The 13,125-nt window shown below is 57.0% G+C and overlaps 3 non-coding genes across 3 annotated transcripts; all 3 read right to left on the bottom strand.

The window, feature by feature from the left end:
• Positions 1 to 2,216: 2,216 nt before the first annotated feature.
• Positions 2,217 to 2,407, bottom strand: LOC148807915 (U2 spliceosomal RNA). Its single transcript, XR_016088519.1, has one exon. It is a non-coding gene; the product is annotated as a U2 spliceosomal RNA (small nuclear RNA).
• A 6,053-nt stretch (positions 2,408 to 8,460) lies between these two features.
• LOC148807914 (U2 spliceosomal RNA) lies at positions 8,461 to 8,651 on the bottom strand. Its single transcript, XR_016088419.1, has one exon. It is a non-coding gene; the product is annotated as a U2 spliceosomal RNA (small nuclear RNA).
• A 793-nt stretch (positions 8,652 to 9,444) lies between these two features.
• LOC148807913 (U2 spliceosomal RNA) lies at positions 9,445 to 9,639 on the bottom strand. The gene has a single exon (XR_016088542.1). It is a non-coding gene; the product is annotated as a U2 spliceosomal RNA (small nuclear RNA).
• Positions 9,640 to 13,125: the final 3,486 nt, after the last annotated feature.

The raw sequence follows: 13,125 nt of genomic DNA, 5'->3' as shown, positions 1-13,125 counted from the left end.
CGTCTCGGCCTTCTCTGTCCACTCTCTCCATCTTCTACCTTCTGGACCTCGACGTCGCTGGTTTCCGAGTCCTCCTCGGAATCTAGGACCTGGAAACGATTGGTCACCGTCTCAAACAAGCACTCGTCAGCCCTCATTCTTCTCTTTTCAGCCGCCGACTTCCTCTTTGTGGCCCTGCTCGGCTGGATGGACCACTCCGGCGACCCCGATTCTGCCTCCTCCACCTGTTCGGCCCATGATGAGGTCCCCGGACGCGCCTCTTCAGGTACCTCGGTCGCCGTTGCTGGCTCCTCTGGTCTATCGCCTCTGTCCTCTCTTACGTCTGCACAAGGCCTCTGGGTGGTCGCAGCCTTCTGCGGTGGTCTGGTCTCGTCTCCCCTCGAGCCCTCCGCCGAGGTCCGCACCACATCAGCAAAACTCCGGCTCTTCCTCGGACAGACCCTGTAAACATGGCCTTCTGCCCCACATAGGTCACATGTCAAAACCTTGGTGCAATCCTTTGTGTCATGAGTTGTGGCCTTACACTTTCGACACACACCACCGGGACAGTTCATAGCCACATGTCCTCTCTGAAAACATTTCTTACATGTCACAGGTTGGCCCGGGTAAAAGAGGTAACCCCTATTAGGCCCTATTGAAAAATAAGCCGGGGGGTGAACCACACCCTCGCCCTCAGACGGCTTAGGTCTCAGCCTCACCGTATAGCGCCTCTTACCAGTCCACACTCTGAGGACGTCTAAATCTTTCTGGCCTTCTCCCTGGACATCCACGAACCTGGATAAAAAGGTAATTATGTCCCTTTCTGGTACCCGGTGGTTAAACAAATGAATTGTCAAAGTCCTGAGTTCCCTGGCGAACAACGGCTCTATCAGGAACTCATTAAGTGGAGCCACCTCCTTTCCCTCGCACACTCTCTCCCAAGCCTTCTCACAAAGTTCGTCGCTCGCGAGAGACAGGTCGTAAATCCCTCGAACCGGGAAGTCTTGCAAACAATCGATGTCCTTCAACTCGATCCCCAAAGCCTTCATCAGGACCACTCGTTCAAACCGCTCACGGTTCATCCAGTCCTTCTTCCTCTCCGCATCCTTCACCACAAAGCGCACTGTGCACCGCATCAGCCCCTCACGGGACAGAGGGTGCACAGCCGCCGGACCGCGGGCCCGCTCACCACCGCCGACCGCCGTCATCTTGGAGGCCCCACTTCGCCCCCTGGGCTCAACCCAGGGCGACTACCCGTGGTGACCTTTGGTGGACGTCTGCTCCGGTCTTCTGGTGGTAAGGATCCGCCCGTCTGGTCTGGTCTGGTTCCGCCGTTCGTCGTCTTCTCCTTCTCCTCCTCGCCTTCGTCGTCTTCACCTTTTGACAAGTCCTCGGACCGCGGTCATGCCACGTATCGTCGGAACTTGGCCAAAAGGCCGAGAAGCGATGCCCGACGCCGGCCTTGGGCGGGCGCGCGGGCGTCCGGCTGGCGCGCAGCGGCGCAGGCCGACGCCTCTGGAGCCCGGTCCGCACGCGGCTGCCGGCCGCCCGGACTCCGCTCTCCCCCTCTCTTGCCTGCCTGCTTGCTCGCCTGCCTGCCCGCCAGTCCCGGGCGGGGGCCCTGCTCTTTGATCTCCTGTCAACGGCCCGACAACGACCGCAGCCGCGGGGGGCGCCAGCCGGCCGGCCTCCTTAGCTTAGGCCCCTCCCACCAGCAGCAGCCGTGCCGAGTGAGCTGCAAGCGAAAGCGGACCGTCGGCACCTGCGGGCAGAGGCAAGGGGCAGCGCTCTCTCGGGAGGGACGGGGACACACACACACCTGCCTGCCTGCCGAAAAAAAGAAAGAAAAGGTGTATATACTAAGTTTTTTGGAGGGAAAACGGCCGGCTGTCGAAAGGGGCCCGCCTGCAAGGACGGGGACACACACACACACACACACACACACACACACACACACACACACACACACACACACAAGCCACGCCTGCCTCCCTGGAAAAAGGAGGAAAAAACTAAGTTTTTTGGAGGGAAAACGCACGGGAGCCGAAAAGGGGGCCGGCCTGCTTGCCGAGAGAGTCGAGGCGCGGGAAAGTGCACGGAGGGAGCACGGGAACGGGGAGGGGGAGAGAGAGAGACACAGAGACACACAGATGGACGAGAGACGAGACCGGAGAGGAAGGAGCTCCGGTCCACCTCGCTTGCTTGCTAGCTACGTCTGTCTTTTCACCGCTGAGAGAAGGTAGTGCACCGTTCCCGGAGGCGCTGCAATACCGGGCCGATGCGTGGAGAGGACGGAGCAAGCTCCTGATCCAGCTCCCTGTTCCAAAAATCCGTTTAATATGTGGTCCCCCGATGGGGGACGTATCAGATATTAAACTGATAAGAACAGATTTTTTTTATGTTTTATTAGAAATCAGTAAAAAACAGTGCTTTCAAAAGTTTACTCTACCCTCCACCTTTACACCCATGTGATCAAGTCCTTCCATCTTTCGCGTGCTGCGGCGAATCCCCATCGGAGGACGTCCCACCGGATCTTCCGTGAGACGTCCCTCTTGACTCTCCTCAAGATGGCCGGCACTGACCTCTCCACGCCGTGTTTGACCAGCTCTGACCTCGCGTCCCACACGTGGAGCTTGGTCAGGCTGATCAGGAGCCACAGGAGAAACGCCGCATTCCATTTTCGGGAACCAGCCACGCCCTTCATCACCGTGTTCAGAGTCAGGAGGGACCCCAGGCCTACCTGTGCGTAGAGGTGCTGGCTGGACTTCCACACCCTCTGCACGAACCCGCACTCCCAAAAGACATGATTTACTGTTTCTTCCCCTGTGCAGCCGTGCCTCGGGCACTGGCTCTTCTTTGACAAGCCATGCGAGCACATGACGGCCCTGACCGCCATTCGACCCCACACGCCGAGCCAGTTCAGGTCCTTTAGTCTGTTATCCAGGCCCTTTGGCTGGGCCTGCTGCCAGATGTCACTGGGCACACCCAGGAGCGCTGGCCTGTCCAGTGCTGTGACCACCTGGTACATCTTCCTATGGCTCAGCGCGATGTCTTTGTCCCGTACCTCTGGATGTGCCCTCAGCCACTGCACTGCGTGTCGGTAGTGCAGTGGGAGCCGCTCGGCCTTCGGGGTCGTGTTGCTCCATGCGGCCAGGTGTCTCATGCTCGCTGCCAGCCAGAGGCTCACGAACCGGCCACACAGGTGGGGCGGGTTTCCGTGCAGGATGACGCACAGGTTGGCAACGAAAACACAGTCCAACTTCACTGGGAAGTTTGGGATCCCTCTGCCTCCTTCCATGGTAGGTCTGCACATGTCTATCCGGCGAATCCGTTCGTATGAGTGGCCCCAAACGAATGCAAAGACTGTTCTTACCAGTTCCTTCCTTTTCCTTTTAGGTAGGGGGTACACTACTGCCAGGTGGAGAAGCAAGGGCAGGATCTCCACCTTCAGCACCAGCGCCTTCCCTATCCATGTCAGGGATCGATGCTGCCAAAGGCCCAGCTTCTGCCTGATCTTCCGGAACCTGGCCTCCCAGTTCAGCCCTGAGGGGTCCAGGGTGTGAAATAGGACCCCCAGGATTTTCACCGGGCCGGCTGTCTCTTTCAGTCCTCCGGTGATCTCCGGTGCATACGACCAGGTTCCAAAAAGCTTCACCAGGCTCTTGGCGCGATTCAGTTGGGCGCCGGTGCCTCTGGAGTAGGCCTCCACGATGTCCAACACTCTCCCCAGACTCCTGTCAGAACTGAGGAAGAGTGTCACGTCATCCGCGTAGGCCGCGGTTTTAGCTTCCTGCCCACCTCCACCTGGCACTTTAATTCCCTCCACTCCGGGATCCTTCCGTAAGGGATCCAGCAGCAGCTCAAGGAAGATGACGTACAGCAGGGGCGAGAGTGGACATCCCTGTCGCACACCACACCTTACCGGAATCCTCCTCCCTACTGCTCCGTTGACTCTTACCCGGGACGTGGCGCCGTTGTAGAGCGCTTCGATCCACCTGACGAAAGCGTCAGGCAGACCCTTCCTCCTTAGGAGTGCCCACAGGGTCTCATGGTGGACCCGGTCGAACGCCTTCGCCTGATCTAGGCTCACCAGCATGAGCGGCAGGCCTCTGTCCTCCACCCAGGCGATGGTGTCCCGGATCAGCTGCAGGTTCCAGCTGATCTTCCGGCCTGCCACGCCACATGTCTGGTCCGCCCCGACCAGCTCCGGCATCACCGTTCTCAGACGGCCGCCCAGCACCCTGGCCAAGATCTTATAGTCCGTGCACAGGAGCTGGATCGGCCTCCAGTTTCCCAGGTCCGCCTTGTCTCCTCCCTTGTAGATCAGGGTCACGACGCCGGTCTTCATAGAGAGGCCCAGTTCATTGCTGTCCAGGGCCTCATTGAAGACCTGCACCAGAAAGGGCTCTAGCTGGTCCCAGAAGGTGCGGTAGAACTCCGCTGGTAGGCCGTCGACTCCGGGGACGGTCCCCTTCTTCAAACCAAACAATGCTGTCTTGATTTCCGCCCCCGTCACAGGCCCGACCAGCGAGGCGGGATCGTCCACCGCCTTCTCGACACCCTCCAGGAGCCTCTCCTTGGTGCTGGCGTCGATCTCCTTCTCCTGAAACAAGGTAGCGTAAAACCCTGTGGCACACTCCAGCATCCCGGGTAAGTCCGTGACTGCAGTCCCATCTTCGCGCCGCAAGCTTTCGAAGCAGCAGCGCTCCTGCTGCCTTCTCACGGCGCTGAAGAATTGGGGAGAGCACTGTTCTTCTCCCTCCTTCCAAACTCCCCGCAGCCTGAAAAGAAAGTTCTTTGCTCTCTGCAGCCACGTGTCTCTAAGCAGGCTCCTGACGATGGCAATCTTCTCGCCGTTGAAGGCGCCCCCCTGATTCAGTTGCTCGTACAGTGCTTCTAGCTCCTCTTGGAGCTGGGCGCACTGGCGTTCCTCCAGACTCCGCCGGATCCAGCAGTATCGCCTGGTGACCGTCGCGAGAGTCTGTTTACACGATTCCCACCAGTGCACCGCCGAGCTAAAGAGCTCTCTTCTCCTCCCCAGGTCTTTCAGCACTGTCCCAATCTTCCTTCGGTATCTCTCCTCTTGTAGAACCTGTTTGTTCAGCTTCCAGTACCCAGCCTGGAAGCGCGGGTCCTCAACACCGAAGGAGATCGTGAGCAGCTGGTGATCCGAGAACCAGGTAGGGGTCACTTGCCTGCTTAATGTTGTCCACTTCACAGTAGAGAGGATGTAGTCGAGGCGTCGAAAACTCCCTCTCCCGTTGTCCCAGGTGTGGTGTGCGACGCTCTGAAACCCGTCTCGAAGGCCGAAGTCCGCGATCAAGGACCTCAACAGATGAACTCCCTGTCCGTGCGGGTCTCCCAGGTCGATGTTGAAGTCGCCGCCGACAATCAGCTCCCTGTTGGTATACAGCACGGGCTCCAGGTCTTTCAAAAAGGAGCCCTGCTGCCTTCTGTCTGCTGGGGCGTACACGTTGACTAACCTTATCTTCACTCCCCTCCAGGTTCCGTCCACCACCAGCAGACGTCCGGGAATCACTGAGCTGACTGTTTGGGCGGCGAACCCTGGCAGGCCGCACAGGATACCCACGCCAGAAGAGTTCACCCCTCCGACGCTCCACCACGAGGGACCCCTCCTCCACTCCCTCTGAAGGGTCCTCACGTCGTCGAGGTCCTTGAGATGGACTTCCTGCAGAAAGGTCACATCCAGCTTCCTTCGAGACAGGTAGGAAAACACTGCCACTCTCTTCTCCTGCTTCCTCAGACCCCTCACGTTAGCTGTTGCAACTGTGAGGGTCATGGCGGGTCTTGAGGGAGACTGTCACTCTCCATTCCCTCCGAGCGGCTGGAATCCGGAGAGCTCGCCGTCCCTGCTGTACTTCCTGAGCTGCCATCCTCCGTGTCCATGAACTGGACTGGGGTATCCGGGGCCTCTTGCTCGGGAGTAAGCGGTGCAGGCAGGCAGGCGACTACAGGGCTGCCTTCGTCTGTCACGTTGCCCGACACTGAAAAGACGGCCATCGGTACCGCCCCTGACCCCTGCCCTGGGGGGAGAGATTCCGAGGTGCTTTCGGCCTCAGAGTCGCTCAAGGCCGACGAGACTCCCTCCTCCTCTTCCATCCCCTCAGAGTCTGCGAGGTCTCCCGGGTCTTCCTCCTGGCCTTCCTCCTCGACCGTCTTCTTCTTCTTTTCCTGCGTCTCTTGCCGGCGTTTTCCTGCCCGCAGCCTCTTCGTCTTCCTCTTCTGCCCCGCGCTCTGCAGGGCCACCATCCCCTCCTCCTCTGCTGGCGCCGGTGCAGGCGCAGTTCTTCCCCCGCCCATCAGGGGGCGCCCCTTCCTCACCACTTCCGCCCAGGTTCCAGCCCCTCCGTCCGCTCCCCGCGATGTTCCCGGTCGTTCGCTGTCCGATCCCCGGGCTGCCTCCCGCTGCTCCATGTCTGAGCCCCACGATGTTCCTGGACGCTCACCCTCCTCTTCTCCCTGGCGCTCCTCCTCCTCCTGTTCCCGTCCCTGTTTCCTTCCTCCCCTCTTTTCTCCCTTACCGGGGGGCCTGCTGCTCGTCGGCCGGCCTTCCCCCTCGCTGGCCTCATCCGCCTGCCTGATCCACTCCTTAACTGCCTCCTCCGTGGCCGCCTTCTCCGTGGCCGTTCTCTCCTTGGCCGTCCTCTCCGTGGCCGCGCCCCTCTTGCTGCACTGCCGGAAAAGGTGGCCTCTGTCCCCGCACAGGGAGCACTCCTTCACCTGGCAGTCTCGGGTGTGGTGTCCCGGGCGGCCGCACTTCCCACACTTCTCCGCCGTACATGCCCCCTCACGGTGCCCGGTGGTCCGACACTTCCTGCAAAAGTCAGGCTGGTCCCAGTAAAACATGTACCCCCTACCTCCTCCGATTGCGAATGTGGCCGGTGGGTGGCTGTATCCATCCTTGGAGTTCTTGTCCCGCCTCAGTTCCACCAGGTACCGACGCTTTCCCGTCCACACAGTGCGTGTGTCGCTGAGCACCAAAGGCCCAGTTCTCACATCCACATACCTGCTCAGGAAGGTAGTCACGTCGGCATCCGTCACAAAGGGGTCAAACATGTGCAAAACCACCCACCTCTTGCTGTCGCACTGCAATCCACCACACTCATACTCCCGGAATCCGCCGCTCTTAATGATGTCGTTGCATTTCCCTACCATTCTTTTGTGGGTGTCCGCACTGATGAAGGTGGTATCGATGAACTTCTGTGGCTGGTTCCCCTGCACGCACTTGATCTCTGCTGCCTTCAGCCCCAAAGCACCAAACAGGACATCATCCTCAAATTGCTCCCTTCCCGGTGGCGCCGTCTCCGGTTTCCAATGGAAGCGGAGGGTCCACTTGATGCTGGGGTCCTTCCCAGCCCTCCTCGCCTCTCCTGGCTCTGCAGCCATGGTTGGGAGCAGCCTTTCGGCCGCCAAACAGCCAAGAGATGCAAAGCCGGGTAGAAAAAGAAAATCAAAGGTTCCGACGTCCAAAAGGCAAAAAACGTAATCCAAAAGCAATCCGGGTCAATCCAAGGCAATCCAAAACGTGTCTCCGCAACGCTGTCCTCTCGGTCTCCTCTCACGGTCTCTCCGCCGCCGCCCTTCTCGTCCCCCAGCCAAGTCTTCAAGCCGCGGGCCTGCCACGTACTTTTCCGATCTTAGCCGAAAGGCCGAGAAGCGATGCCCGACGCCGGCCTTGGGCGGGCGCGCGGGCGTCCGGCTGGCGCGCAGCGGCGCAGGCCGACGCCTCTGGAGCCCGGTCCGCACGCGGCTGCCGGCCGCCCGGACTCCGCTCTCCCCCTCTCTTGCCTGCCTGCTTGCTCGCCTGCCTGCCCGCCAGTCCCGGGCGGGGGCCCTGCTCTTTGATCTCCTGTCAACGGCCCGACAACGACCGCAGCCGCGGGGGGCGCCAGCCGGCCGGCCTCCTTAGCTTAGGCCCCTCCCACCAGCAGCAGCCGTGCCGAGTGAGCTGCAAGCGAAAGCGGACCGTCGGCACCTGCGGGCAGAGGCAAGGGGCAGCGCTCTCTCGGGAGGGACGGGGACACACACACACCTGCCTGCCTGCCGAAAAAAAGAAAGAAAAGGTGTATATACTAAGTTTTTTGGAGGGAAAACGGCCGGCTGTCGAAAGGGGCCCGCCTGCAAGGACGGGGACACACACACACACACACACACACACACACACACACACACACACACACACACACACACACACACACAAGCCACGCCTGCCTCCCTGGAAAAAGGAGGAAAAAACTAAGTTTTTTGGAGGGAAAACGCACGGGAGCCGAAAAGGGGGCCGGCCTGCTTGCCGAGAGAGTCGAGGCGCGGGAAAGTGCACGGAGGGAGCACGGGAACGGGGAGGGGGAGAGAGAGAGACACAGAGACACACAGATGGACGAGAGACGAGACCGGAGAGGAAGGAGCTCCGGTCCACCTCGCTTGCTTGCTAGCTACGTCTGTCTTTTCACCGCTGAGAGAAGGTAGTGCACCGTTCCCGGAGGCGCTGCAATACCGGGCCGATGCGTGGAGAGGACGGAGCAAGCTCCTGATCCAGCTCCCTGTTCCAAAAATCCGTTTAATATGTGGTCCCCCGATGGGGGACGTATCAGATATTAAACTGATAAGAACAGATACTACACTTGATCTTAGCCAAAAGGCCGAGAAGCGATGCCCGACGCCGGCCTTGGGCGGGCGCGCGGGCGTCCGGCTGGCGCGCAGCGGCGCAGGCCGACGCCTCTGGAGCCCGGTCCGCACGCGGCTGCCGGCCGCCCGGACTCCGCTCTCCCCCTCTCTTGCCTGCCTGCTTGCTCGCCTGCCTGCCCGCCAGTCCCGGGCGGGGGCCCTGCTCTTTGATCTCCTGTCAACGGCCCGACAACGACCGCAGCCGCGGGGGGCGCCAGCCGGCCGGCCTCCTTAGCTTAGGCCCCTCCCACCAGCAGCAGCCGTGCCGAGTGAGCTGCAAGCGAAAGCGGACCGTCGGCACCTGCGGGCAGAGGCAAGGGGCAGCGCTCTCTCGGGAGGGACGGGGACACACACACACCTGCCTGCCTGCCGAAAAAAAGAAAGAAAAGGTGTATATACTAAGTTTTTTGGAGGGAAAACGGCCGGCTGTCGAAAGGGGCCCGCCTGCAAGGACGGGGACACACACACACACACACACACACACACACACACACACACACACACACACACACACACACAAGCCACGCCTGCCTCCCTGGAAAAAGGAGGAAAAAACTAAGTTTTTTGGAGGGAAAACGCACGGGAGCCGAAAAGGGGGCCGGCCTGCTTGCCGAGAGAGTCGAGGCGCGGGAAAGTGCACGGAGGGAGCACGGGAACGGGGAGGGGGAGAGAGAGAGACACAGAGACACACAGATGGACGAGAGACGAGACCGGAGAGGAAGGAGCTCCGGTCCACCTCGCTTGCTTGCTAGCTACGTCTGTCTTTTCACCGCTGAGAGAAGGTAGTGCACCGTTCCCGGAGGCGCTGCAATACCGGGCCGATGCGTGGAGAGGACGGAGCAAGCTCCTGATCCAGCTCCCTGTTCCAAAAATCCGTTTAATATGTGGTCCCCCGATGGGGGACGTATCAGATATTAAACTGATAAGAACAGATTTTTTTTTTTTTTTTATGTTTTTTATTACAAAAATAACAAACTACAACACACCAAGGTAAGACAACAACAACATTTCCACCATTCAAACAAAAAGAACAAATCAGCCCCCCCTTGGAACAATAGCAACACCCCATATGATATTACACTCCACAGTCAAAATCAAAAATCAGAAAGCCAAAAAGTATAAATAAGACAATATTCATATGAGTTCAAACAGAAAACCCCCAAAACACAGTCACCGAAAATATTTACCCAAATTCCTTACATTACCATAATCCCGCCCAGTATGCAAAATTAATCCCTCCTCCATCCCCAACATTTCCATTATTATTATAAAACCAAGAAATACAGAAACAAAACCATACACAGAAAAACAATTCAACACCCCAAAGAAATTAACCCCTTCCACCTTTCTTTTGCCGCTGCAAAACCCCACCGCAGGATGTCCCACCGGACACGTCTGCTGACATCGTTTTTGACTTTACGAAATACCGACACGGCTGTAACACTACCGCCGTGCTCCACCAGCTCCTTCCTAGCTGCCCATATATAAAACTTAACTAAACTTAGTATAAACCATAACAAAAATTCTGTATTCCATTTCCTCGCTCCCTTTATTCCTCGAATCACCACCCGGCTCGTTAAAACAAAATCAAGGGCGACTTTCTGCAAGAGCTCCTCGCAGTGACCCCACACCCTTTGGGCGAAAACACAACCCCAGAATACATGTAGTAGGGTCTCCACCTCAGAACAGTCGGGACGCGGGCACTTGTCCTGCCTGGACAATCCATGCCTGTGGAGCGTGTCCCTCACGGGCAACCTGTTCCAGAGCAACCGCCAGTTGAGGTCCTTGAGTCTGTGTTCTAGACCCACCGGCTGGATCTGCCTCCACTCCTCCTCCGACACCCCCACGACCGCAGGTTCCCCCTTCTCCATAGTAACCCTATACATTTGCCTGTGGTCCGTTGAACCCAAGCCCTTCCTGAACTCCGGATGTTTCTGGAGCCACACCACAGCATGCCTATAATGCCAAGGCAGCTTTTGTGCCTTCGGCGTTGTGTTCGTCCACACTACCAGGTGTTTCATCGTAGCTGCGAACCACAAACGAATAAAACAAACACAGAGGTGATCCGGGTCTTCGTATAGGGTTTTACACAGATTTGCAATGAAAATAGTGTCTAACTTCAACGGGAAGTCCGGAACAGCCCTACCACCCCCCTCCACTGGCCTGCACATGTCTGCCCTCCTTATATACTCATGCGTTCCACTCCAAACGAAGTGGAAGACCGCCCTCACCAGGTCTCGGCGGAGCCGAGCAGGCAGGGGGAACACGCAGGCCAAGTGTAGCAGCAGTGGCAGTACGTCCACCTTTAAAACTAGCACTTTCCCCGTGTATGTCAGCGACCTATTCAACCACAGGCCCATCTTTTGCTTAACCTTCCCCATCCTCAGGTCCCAATTGATCCTGGCCGAGTCCTGCGTATGGTAGAGAACTCCCAGAATCTTCACCGGCCCCGTCACCAAGGTAAGACCACCCGCCACATCTTGTCGTTCTTTCCACTTGCCAAAATATTTAACAGTACATTTTGACGTGTTCAAAAAAGCACCTGTCCCTCTGGTCTGACTCTCTACTATCTGTAGTACTTGTGAAAGGCTGCTGTCAGTGGTAAGAAACAACGAAATATCGTCCGCATAGGCAGCTATTTTTGCCTGTGCTCCCCCACTCCCCGGGACCACCACCCCTTCCACCCGGGGATCACCTCGAATCAGATGTAGAAAGGGTTCTATGTAGAGCACGTACAATAAGGGGGACAGAGGGCATCCTTGCCTCACCCCGCACCTGACTGGAATACCCATGCCTAGCTTACCATTAATGCATACCCTTGAAATGACATTGTTATACAAAACCTTGATCCATCTAATGAAGCCTTCGTCCAACCCCACTCTTTTCATCACCTCCCAAAGGAAAGTGTGATGTACCCGATCGAAAGCCTTGTTCTGATCAAGGTTCACAAGCATCATCTCAAGGTTCCTGTCTTCCACCCATTCTATCACGTCTCTGATCAACTGCAGGTTCCACTTTACGTTTCTGCCCTCCACACTGCAGGTTTGATCCCTACTCACCAGATCCGGCATCACCTTCCTCAGCCGTCTCCCCAATACTCTGGCCAAGATCTTATAATCGGTGCAGAGTAATTGGATCGGCCTCCAGTTCTCCAGATCTTCTTTATCCCCTTTCTTATAAACCAGCGACATGATACCAGTCCTCATCGTTCTTCCTAACTCACCCTCCTTCAGGACTTCATTATAGACCTCCAACAGCACCGGTAGTAACCTGTCCCGGAAGGTGACATAAAAATCTGTAGGAAGCCCGTCAATCCCAGGGGTAGTACCTTTTCGCAGGCCACCAATGGCTTCTCCTATCTCCGTCAGTGTTAGATCCCCACACACACCTTCCACACCAACCGTCTTCCTGTCGAAACCCACCAACCACTCATCCCACAAGCTCGCATCCACTGGTTTCTCTGAAAATAAAAACCTGTAAAAATTAGTTGCACACCTCACCATGCCTTCTATATCTCTGACAATGGACCCATCTTCTCTCCTCAGACCCTCAAAGAGAGTCTTCTTCTGTCTGGCTCGGACCGAGCCGAAGAACTGAGCTGAGCACTTCTCCTCGCCCTCCATCAGGGTGCCCTTAAGCCTAAACAAAAAATCCTTCGCTCGCTCTAACCAAAGTTCTTTCAGCCTGAGCTTGAGCTCTGAAACTTTTGCCATATCAAAAGCACCGCCCTGGTTGGAAGCCACATACAGATCTTCAAGTTCCTGCTGCAATCTCTCAAGCTCTCTTCTCTCTGCTACTTTCTTTTGGCAACAGTAGGAAATAGAAGCTTTGGAGATAGCCCTTTTACAGGCCTCCCACCAAAGAACCGCTGTCGGGTACCTCCCCCTCTGTAACTGGAAGCGTTCCAAAAGCGCAACTATCATGCTCTGATAATCGGCTTCCAATAACACTTTCGTGTTCAGCTTCCAGTAATTTGATTTAGGGTCCATACCATCTGGTATCAGATCAACCGACAGCAACAGATGATCTGAAAACCAAACCGGGGTAACCTGTGCCGCCTGTGTCAACCCACGCAGGGTGGTGAAGATATAATCCAGTCTTCTAAAAACACCCCTTCCGTTACTCCATGTGTGCATTCTCCCTCTCTGACTAAGATCTTTATGACCGTCCTTTAAAGAAAACCGTGATATTAATTCCTTAAAACTACCCACACTCGCACCACTCACGTCACACACATCCATATTAAAATCCCCTCCCATCACCACCACCCTATTAGTAAACAGATGTGGCTCAAGATCTCTTAAAAACGCCGCCTGGAGCCGCCTTTCGGCAGGCCCGTAGACAGCTATCAGACGGACCTGCAGTCCGTCCCATACACCATCTACGACCATAAGCCTTCCCGGGACTATGATATTGACATCGTTAGCCGTGAAATTCGGGGTTCCACAAAGGATCCCAATT

This window comes from Atractosteus spatula, unplaced genomic scaffold (genome assembly GCF_055471065.1).
Source record: "Atractosteus spatula isolate fAtrSpa1 unplaced genomic scaffold, fAtrSpa1.hap1 Scaffold_25, whole genome shotgun sequence".
NCBI lineage: Eukaryota > Metazoa > Chordata > Actinopteri > Semionotiformes > Lepisosteidae > Atractosteus > Atractosteus spatula.
Note: the sequence above shows the minus strand (reverse complement) of the source record. Positions and strands in the feature narration are given on the sequence as shown.